Source organism: Zeus faber, assembly GCF_960531495.2.
Source record: "Zeus faber genome assembly, chromosome: 2".
NCBI lineage: Eukaryota > Metazoa > Chordata > Actinopteri > Zeiformes > Zeidae > Zeus > Zeus faber.
Window position 1 is genome coordinate 43,527,070 of NC_137189.1, and position 9,798 is coordinate 43,536,867.

Genomic DNA, 9,798 nt, shown 5'->3' on the forward strand with positions numbered 1-9,798 from the left:
AGTGAATAGGCATTTACATTTACATTTACATTTAGTCATTTAGCAGACGCTTTTATCCAAAGCGACTTACAAGGAGAATAACATTCAAGTTACATTGCAACAGTGACATTAGTGTAACAATAAATACTGCTAGGTAGTGCTAAGTAATTGTAAGTTAGGAGAGGAGGTGCTCTCTGAAGAGCTGGGTCTTCAAGTGCTTCTTAAAGACAGAGAGGGAGGTCCCTGCTCTGGTCATTTTTGGCAGCTCGTTCCACCAACGTGGAACTACAAATGAGAACAACCTGGATCTAGATCGTTCAGAATAGGCAATTACAGTAGTCCAATCTACTCGTTATGAATGCATGGATTCATTTTTCGGAGCCTGCTTTTGACAGGAAGCCTCTTAATTTTTAAATGTTTTTAGATGGTAGAAGGCTGATTTTGTGATTTGATTTATATGGCTCTTAAAATTTAGATCGAGTCTATGATTACACCCAGATTTCTGGCTTCATTCTTGCTCTCCAGGGACAGAGAACTAAGATGAGCTGCAATTTTCTGTCTATGAGTCTTTGCACCAAAGTTGAGTATTTCTGTTTTGTCTTTGTTCAGTTGGAAAAAGTTATTTGACATCCATGCATTAACATCATTAATACACTGGGTGAGGGAATGTATGGAGAGTAGGTCATCAGGAGATAGGGGTATGTACAGTTGTGAATCATCTGCATAATTATGGTAATTTATTTTGTGTTTCTTTACAATATGTGCCAGTGGAAGCATATAGAGCTTAAACAATAATTGTCCCAGAATTGAACCTTGGGGCACTCCACATACAATATCCACTTTGTTTGACACAAAATCTCCAATGGACACGAAGAACTGCTTGTCCTGTAGGTAGGTTTTGAACCAATTTAGAACCAGGCCAGACAGGCCGACCCATTTTTGAAATCTCGTGAATAAAATCTGACGGTAAACATTGTCGAAGGCAGCACTGAGATCTAGGAGTAGAAGAACAGATCGTTATTTAGAATCAGTGTTTATGTATAGATCGTTCAGAACCTAAATAAGTGCTGTTTTTTGTGCTATGGTGAGGTGAAAAAAAACAGATTGATAGGTGTCTAAAAGGCTGTTTGAGGTTAGATTGTTGTTAAGCTGAAGGTAAACTGATTTTTCAAGTATTTTGCTGAGGAAGGGCAGGTTGGAAATGGGCCTGTAGTTGGCAATAACTGTTGCATCGAGATTGCTCTTCTTCAGGAGTGGTTTAATGACAGCTGTTTTAAATGCTGCAGGAAATATACCTGATTGAAGAGAGCTATTTAAAATTTCTAATACCTCATGTGCTAGGCAGTTAAAAACTGTTTAAAAAATGTGGTAGGGAGGGGGCCCAGGCAGCAGGTAGAGGACCTGAGCTGACCAACAATATCGTCCAGTCTTTTTATGTCTAAAGGGAGGAAGTGAGACATGGCAGCAGTCATATCACTGGAGAACTGGAGGATAGGTTCATTTCTGGATGTTGAGGCACTAATATTCTGTCTGATAGCTAGAATTTTGTTACTGAAGAATATAGTGAACTCCTCACATTTTTCAGTGGAGAGCATCTCTGACGGGGTTGTAGGTGGTGGATTAATAACTCGATCAACAGTGGAGAAGAGCACTTTACTATTGTTGATATTTTCATGAATGAACAGTGGTAACTCATTTACAATTCTCTTAAAGGTTTCAATGGTATTATTGTTAATGATACGTTTTTTAATTGTTCAGGTACCCCTCTGTTGTACAGGAAGAGCAGATGCATCAAAGAAAATGCAACAGTGATCTGAAATAGCAACATCCATGACGTAGGGTACAGTGATATTTATTCCTTTTGATATGACGAAGTCCAGAGTATGCCCCTTATTGTGGGTGGGTCCAGAAACGTGCTGAGTGAGGTTAAATGCCTCCATTAGGCTAATGAAGTGTTGAGCATCTGGGTCTGTTTGATTGTCAACATGAATATTAAAATCACCTGAGATAATTGCACAATCATAATCAGTGGACACCTTGGACAGTAGCTCAGAGAATTCATCAAGAAAGCCACATTTAGATTTTGGTGGCCGATAGACAGCGATGATTAAGATCGGGGCATTGCAGTTTATAGATATAGCAAGGTGTTCAAAAGACGTGAATTCTCCGAGCAGGATTTCCTTGCAGCTATAACTATCAGAGAAGAAAGCAGATATTCCACCGCCTCTCTGGTCAGCTCTAGTGGTTTGGATGAACTTGAAATTAGGAGGTGCTGTCTCAATAAGTGCGACTGAGCCATTTCTATCCAGTCAGGTCTCAGTTAGTAGAGCGAAATCCAGGTTATGAATACTTATAAGCTCATTAACTAAAAATGACTTGTTAGTCAGTGACCTTACGTTTAATAGAGACGTTTTTATTGTTCTGGGTGCATGGCTTTGCGGGGTACTGAGAGTTTGAGTCCGAACCAGTAATATATTGTTTAGATTCCTCTAAGTCACAGGGAAGTTATGTAATTTCGGTCTATGGTTTATAAGTACAGGAATTTGTAGAGCAGAGTGACAGTCATTAATGTCAGAGTGGATCGGACTCACCAAACATCAGTCCCATGGTATGGTTCATGATAGTCCATACTTTCCTGTAATAGTCTCCAGTGTCCCATGATAGTTAATAGGGTCCCATGCTAGGCTATAGGGCCCCATGATCCGCTAACCCTAACCCGAACATTTTTAAGCATTCTTCAGTATAATAATTGGGAGACACCCTAACATTTTTAAGCTTTCTTCTGTATAGTAATTTGTTGACACACCCTAACATTTTTAAGAATTCTTCTGTATAATATTTGGTACACACCTTAAAATTTGTAAGCATTCTTTTGTATAATAATTGGTAGACATCACCTAACGTCATTGACTTTGCAATGCATATTGGGCAATTCGTTCCCTTTCCTCCATTGCCACCTGAGAGTAAAGTGCCAGTTTAGATTGCAAACTGGTCATTATTTGATATTTAATGAGCATAACTTTAATAAATAACTTAGAAACTGGGTTTTAGTGTCGTTAACAACGTCATTGGACTTCTGTTCTTTTTTTTTCCAAATCAACTAGGGAGACTCTGCTCTAGCTTTTCGAATTTTGCAGGGTGGAAATAGTGAGGAGGTGATGATTATTGCGTTTTTTGTGTTTATATAGTGTGTTAAAATAATCACCACCATCTATTCAGGCAGCGTTAGAGAAACAAACATATCCATGGCGAAAAGTAAAATGGAAATAAAGGTACATTTTGAAAATAATAAAGTTATGACAGAAACCACCTCCACATGCTATTAAAAAAATTGACCTGCGGGAGGGTGATTTCAATTTTTTTTATGTGAACATTTTTCCTCAGCAGGTTCCACGTTTCTAAAAAAAATAGCCACCTTAAAAACGTGAGTTTTCGTGTAATGTCCGGTGCTGACCGCCGGGGGTCAGTGTTGCTGCTCACCAGCGAGCTGACCGAACTGCAATGTGAGTGAGCGGCTGCGGTATTCATCCGCAGTGCGTCCCTCTATCAATGCCACATCTAGTCCCTTCTCCTGGATGCAGTTTGGAACTGAAGAAAATCCCAGACATTTTTTCCAACGTTTATTCTGTTTTTTTTCCCCACACCTCCCTTTTCTTTCAAACAAAAACCCTCGGTCAGATTTGGCACCTATATTTTTGGGGGCTTATCAAACAGAACGGCGATTCAAGATTCAGCTTTCTGTGACACAGATGGGAACATGTTCAATATCTGCCACTTGAAAACAATGGATCAAATGTTGAATAAATGGAAAACATTCAAATGTACACTAATCTACTATAAGTACTGGGTCTGGTGCAACTTACTATGGGTCTAAATTTAAAGTGGTAATCCGTAACATTCTTTGTAAATAAGAAAGAAAAAATCATTTTTTTCTGTACTTAAAAGCTGATACTTTTTAAGAACCGGCCATTCAATGTTTTTTCGTTATGCATGTACTCCTCTATATGCTGTTTCCATTGTTGGTGGCGGCGTCCGCCACGCATTTCCCGCCAAGAATATCAAGATCGGGCACATGCACAAGGCAGCAGTGGTGAATTTGCTGAACCAGCATAGATAGTTGTGATCACTAAATTGTCGATCTGGACAATATGTTGCCATTTCGAAAGGAATTCTGGGAAATTATTGTGTGATCCACCCTTATGGATTACACTACAATTTGCGACGACCCACCCTTTAAAGTGTAGGTCGTCTCTTCTGCAAACCACCTCCACGACCTTCCTATTATAACGTTAATATCCTGTGAGGTGCATTTTGTGGCATGATGACTACAATGGAAATCTTATTTGTGTGTGTGTGTGTGTGTGTGTGTGTGTGTGTGTGTGTGTGTGTGTGTGTGTGTGTGCGAGCATGCGCGCACGCTCGCACTGCAGAGATCATTGTGTCACTGCGGATGCATTAATCTCTCAGAGCTGTGGGACTCTGCTGAACTCCAAAAAAACGGGCCTCAGAGAAGGAGCTGCCATGGCCGTCCTCCCTGGAGAACCTTTCCACTTAGCCTCCCATCGCTCAGGACACACACACACACCATGCAATGTCATAATGGTGCAGAGACCTAAAATCACAGCAGAAAGGAGCAGGTTCCTCATGCATCAAATCGTGTGTGTGTGTGTGTGTGTGTGTGTGTGTGTATACATACAGACATATACTGTATATTTAATTTCATAATATTTTACTCAAACGCCCTTAAATGACCATATAGGTGGTTGCGAAGCCTTCATACATACATACATATTTATACTCAAACTACAGAATCTACTGTCTGAATTGTGGTAACGGCATAGTCAAATAAATGAGCAAAATATAAGGTATTAAATGTATCATAAAATTAGTAAAAAAAATAAAAATACTGTGTTTTTGTTATTCAAAATTGTGACGATCATTAAAACCAGGTATACTGAACATAGAAATTAGTGTGTGTGTGTGTGTGTGTGTGTGTGTGTGTGTGTGTGTGTGTGTGCGTGCGTGTGTTCCTGAACGGGATCCAAATTCCTGCTGACTTCTGACATGGCTTCCACCTCCACTTACAACCCCCCGTGACCCCCGGGCTCCGACCAGCTGGCACCAAGATGGCGGCGGCTCCTCCCGAAATGAGGCAGGTTGACGCTCCAAACCCTGGCTCCCGGCCCTCACGTCCTGGCAGAGGCCGCCCTCATGCTGTTAGCGGAGACAGGAACTGGTCGTACTGGGAGCGACGCTACAACAGCCGTCGGCTCAGTGCCATTGTTATTATTATTCTTTTTTTTAATATAAATGGTGTAAAAATATGTTTTGTTCAGCATGCAAACAGTTTTTCAACTCTTGTTGAAACTCTGTTTGACATGAAACTCAGAAAACAATGATGTACAGCCGGCCGGTCATTATTGCAAAATAACCCCTGATAGTGGCTTATGGGTTATTTTGCCATAATGTCCGTCTGGCTGCACGTTATCCTGCTTATTTCATGGCTACATACTAAATCAAATAATACATTGAGAAGGAACATTGATTTTGACATGATTTCACTAGTATTTCCGGTTTAAGAGCTTCCACTAATTAAAATAGTCCACAACAACATAGGTCGTCATCACTGCAGCAATTAACAAAACCATCGTCCCACAAAATAAATTGGCCGTATATGACCAAAGTATTTATTGTTATTAATGTGAAATTCGGCAAAACCGCATTCACCTCTTCAAGATTGAAGAGGTTTATTCGTCACATACATATACATACTTTCATACATATACAGTATGCAGTGAAATGTAATCTTCTCAAGAGTCTTCCATCGTAGTTTCTATGTAACGCCACAAGATGTCACCACTGGCTAGTGTTAGAATTAGCATTAGCATGTAGAGTGACACGAGGGAGGTGAATCAAGTTCGAAGAGATAATTCGTCACATTTGAGCCCAGGTGGAATCCGTGAAAAGGGTTGTTATTTACAGGTCAGCTGTCGATCTGACCTCTGACCGTCGCTGCTATTGACCAATCAGAATTGAGTATTCCACAGAGCCGTGGAATAAAGTCATTTATTTATTCAAGCATAAGCCTTGCAAGTCTCAAGCTTGAGCTGAACCGACCAGTTGGCACTGACTTTACCGCAAGACAAAACAAAATGATCTTTTTGATCCTTTCGCTTCAACGTGCAGCGTGCGGACCCTGCGTCGACGAAAGAGAAAAATAAATCACAAAACTGTGCATTCCAACTTAGATTCTATGTTCTTCCACAGAAGTGGACAACATCAATATAAAAGGAAATTAATATAAAATCCTTTTGCTGTGGATTCCTTTGAGAACCACGAGGGGGGTTGGCAAATCCCAGTTTGGGAGCCCCTGTGCTAATCGTCGAATCGATCGAAAAACGGCAGCTCAGTAGAAATTACATTTTGAGATAAGATTAAGATAAAATGAGATGCCACTTTATTACACAGCAGAAGAAGTTGAAATTAAATCAAATGAAATATAGTATGTACACATCCATCATTTTAATTAATTTTGTTTTTTTACATGAAGGTTTAAAGGTGCAGTGTGTAGAGTTTAGTGGCATCTAGTGGTGAGGTTGCAGATCACAACCAACTGAATAGCCCTCCCCATGGCGGTGCAACATGGCCGCCTCCGTGAAGCGTACCTGCTCCCTACGTAGATAAAAAGGGCCCAATTCAAAGGTAACGCCAACACAACGTTTCTGCCAAGTCCCTTCTGTAAATTCTACGCACTGCACCTTTCATTCAGGCAAGTGTTAAAGCCTCTAATGGACTTTTTCCAATGACTGGGAGGCTGTTTTGGTACACACACACACACACACACACACACACACACACACACACACACACACACACACACACTGTCCTGATCAGACCTGTAAGTCCTGCTGACTGGTGGGAATGTTTTTTTTCTATGAGGGCGGGGGAATAAATGGAAACCTTAACTTGCGTTGTGATTTGCATGGGCAATATACTGTCAACCTGAGAAACATCAATAAAAATAGAAACAAACCAAACAACCAATCTAAAAATTGATATAGATCTGATAAATAAGTCATGTATTTAAAAGGAATATTTTTTTCAGGAGATCCCAACATGCATTGTGGTAATTGTAATATCAACTGCAGTAACCCATAATAACCACTAGATGTCTCTCTTAGTTCTCTTAGTCTGGGGGTTCCCAAATCGTAGGGCCCCCAAAAAAAGAAAAACGTAACCCTGGAGCTGACAAAAGTGATTTTTAAGTATTTTAAAAATAGTAATATGTTGTCAATTTAAATCTTAAATAAGAACATATATTTCTATATATAGATTTCTGTCATAAAATGTGTATTTATCTCTCAGTGTATAATACCGTTAAAATCATACAATTATCTTGCGGCAGTCCCTTTGCGGACCCCAGTTTGGGAACCCCTGCCCTGGTCCGTTCCTTCCTATTCCAGGAGGTTGTACATGTTGTTCCGTTTGTGTCATGATTATAAACACTGTGAGTAAATAAGCCAGGACAGGCCTGCTCAGCCGGTGGCCCACGGACCCAATGCAAGACCAGGCGCTTTGAGCACATTTGGAGGAGAGCAGTGAGCCGTGGTTACATTTCATTTCAGAAATATTTTAGTTGTATTGTTCATGTTTTTGTCCTGCGTTAAAAACGTCTCCAGCGCGGTTTGAAAGTACATTTCCTCGCGTTGTGGTCGTTATTCTCCCAGAGGCTTCAGATCTGAGGCTTCCCACTTGACGTTTTACTCTGTTGGCTTTGGATTGCCAAATTTCCCTCTTCTGTGTGTGTGTGTGTGTGTGTGTGTGTGTGTGTGTGTGTGTGTGTGTGTGTGTGTGTGTGTGTGTGTGTGTGTGTGTGTGTGTGTGTGTGTGTGTGTGTGTGTGTGTGTGTGTGTGTGTGTGTGTGTGTGTTTTACTGCTGCTCTGTGCAGGGGGATCAGCAGACGCATCAAGGTGATGATGTGCTGCTGAGTAGAACAAAACTGTGTTTAATGGTCTGGAGAAGGCTGTGCCCAGAGAGGGGGGAGGGCTGGGGAGGCTGAAAGAAGGAGATAGAGATGGAGACAAAGGGAATGTGGGCTTGCTTCGGAATAAAGTTTCTTCACGTCGATCAACAAATGATTAACTTATTGGCGAACTGGACTCTACTGAATAAATCGATAGGACGAGAATAATGAATGTTGGGTGAATTAATTCATACCAGGAATGGATGGATGGATGAATTTCATAAGAATTGAGCTGGATGAAAATGATCACTTCTAATGAATTGCATTATGAATGAATGAATTGGATGACAAATGAATTTATAATAATGAACACATGAATGGGAATGAATGAATTCTACATTTTTAAAATTATATTCTCACTATATTTTCCAGCAAGAAATGACATAAAACACAATTTCTCCACTATGAATCTGGATGTGTTTTTGACTATATTTGCAAATCATTTCCTCCTTTTATATGTTGTAACCTACCATAAAATCTCTCAAATAAATTATTTCTAACATCAGAATAATTAAGAAAAACATATAAAAAATTTATATTTTTAAAATATAGCATGTTGATAAATCTTATATACAGCATGCACTGTGCATTACGTATTTTTAATGACAATTTTAGATTCAGTTTGTCCTTTAAAGTGAAGTACATGCGATCATTTCCATATTATTTCCATTTCTTTTGGTCATGACTATCACCCCCAAGTGGAACCCACCACCGAGCCCCATCGCAGGCTCCCCTCCTCCTGTCTCTCTCCATCTCCCTCTCCCGACCTGGCAGAGATTATCCGGATGTGTTTGTAGGTCAGCGGCTCGCCCTAGAGAACCCCCAACCTCTCCCGGGGAGCGGGGGTCCGCAGCTGTCCTCTCCTGGTCAGAAAAGGGGGGACGAGCGGCGACGCTGAAATGTTAAACGCTGAACTCTGCAGCTGCAGGATTCTGTAACGGGATTAGTAACACGCTTACATAAAAACGTCTCCCATGGCAACACACTGCGGTCGGAAATTTGATGTTTCAGTGTTTTCGATGCGACGTCTATTCAGTCTGCTACTGAAAATATATGTTTATCTTATATAAATATAATAAATAAATATTCATATATGTTCATATGTACGCGTTGGTGGATGGAACTGTTTTTCGGCACTCAAATACCAATGGCATTGAGTGCATGAATATTAAATGATAAAACTTAATTTAGTCTCAATATAACAACTTACTTTCGGTGACTTGTTTAAAGTACGTTGATTCGTCTGTACTTTGTTGAGTAGCGACTCACCAAGAACCAAATCTCAAAAAGAAAGAGTCAAACCTTTCATCACGACTAACAGTTCTCACTTGCAGTGTGACACCTGAACTTGTCGTTATAAAAACCTTGCGGTTTTGATCTTGCAACACAAGTGCTGATTTTCATTATTTGAAGCCCTGCCGAGGGCAATTTCAACACAAATTCCTTCGCCCAAATCCTCTACACGGATCTTTGACTGCGATCAAACCACGGAGCCCGGCGGCCATTTTGCCGTAGGATTTCACATGCGAGGCGGTTGTGGGTGATAAATGTGAACAATCAGACAGAGTGTGAACCATCCTCCGCTTATTGATCACTCGGCCCATTTGGGGGATTGGAGGAAAAGTCCTGAGCACAGCAGACGTATGAGATGGAACGTTCCAGACATGACTTTGGGTGCCCCCTTACTCCTTTACAAATTGTAACGTTTTCCTGATGAATTAACCCAACTTTTTAAACTTTCTAACTCAAAAATAAATAAATAAATATTAAATCGACGGAATTTAAACCCCAATAT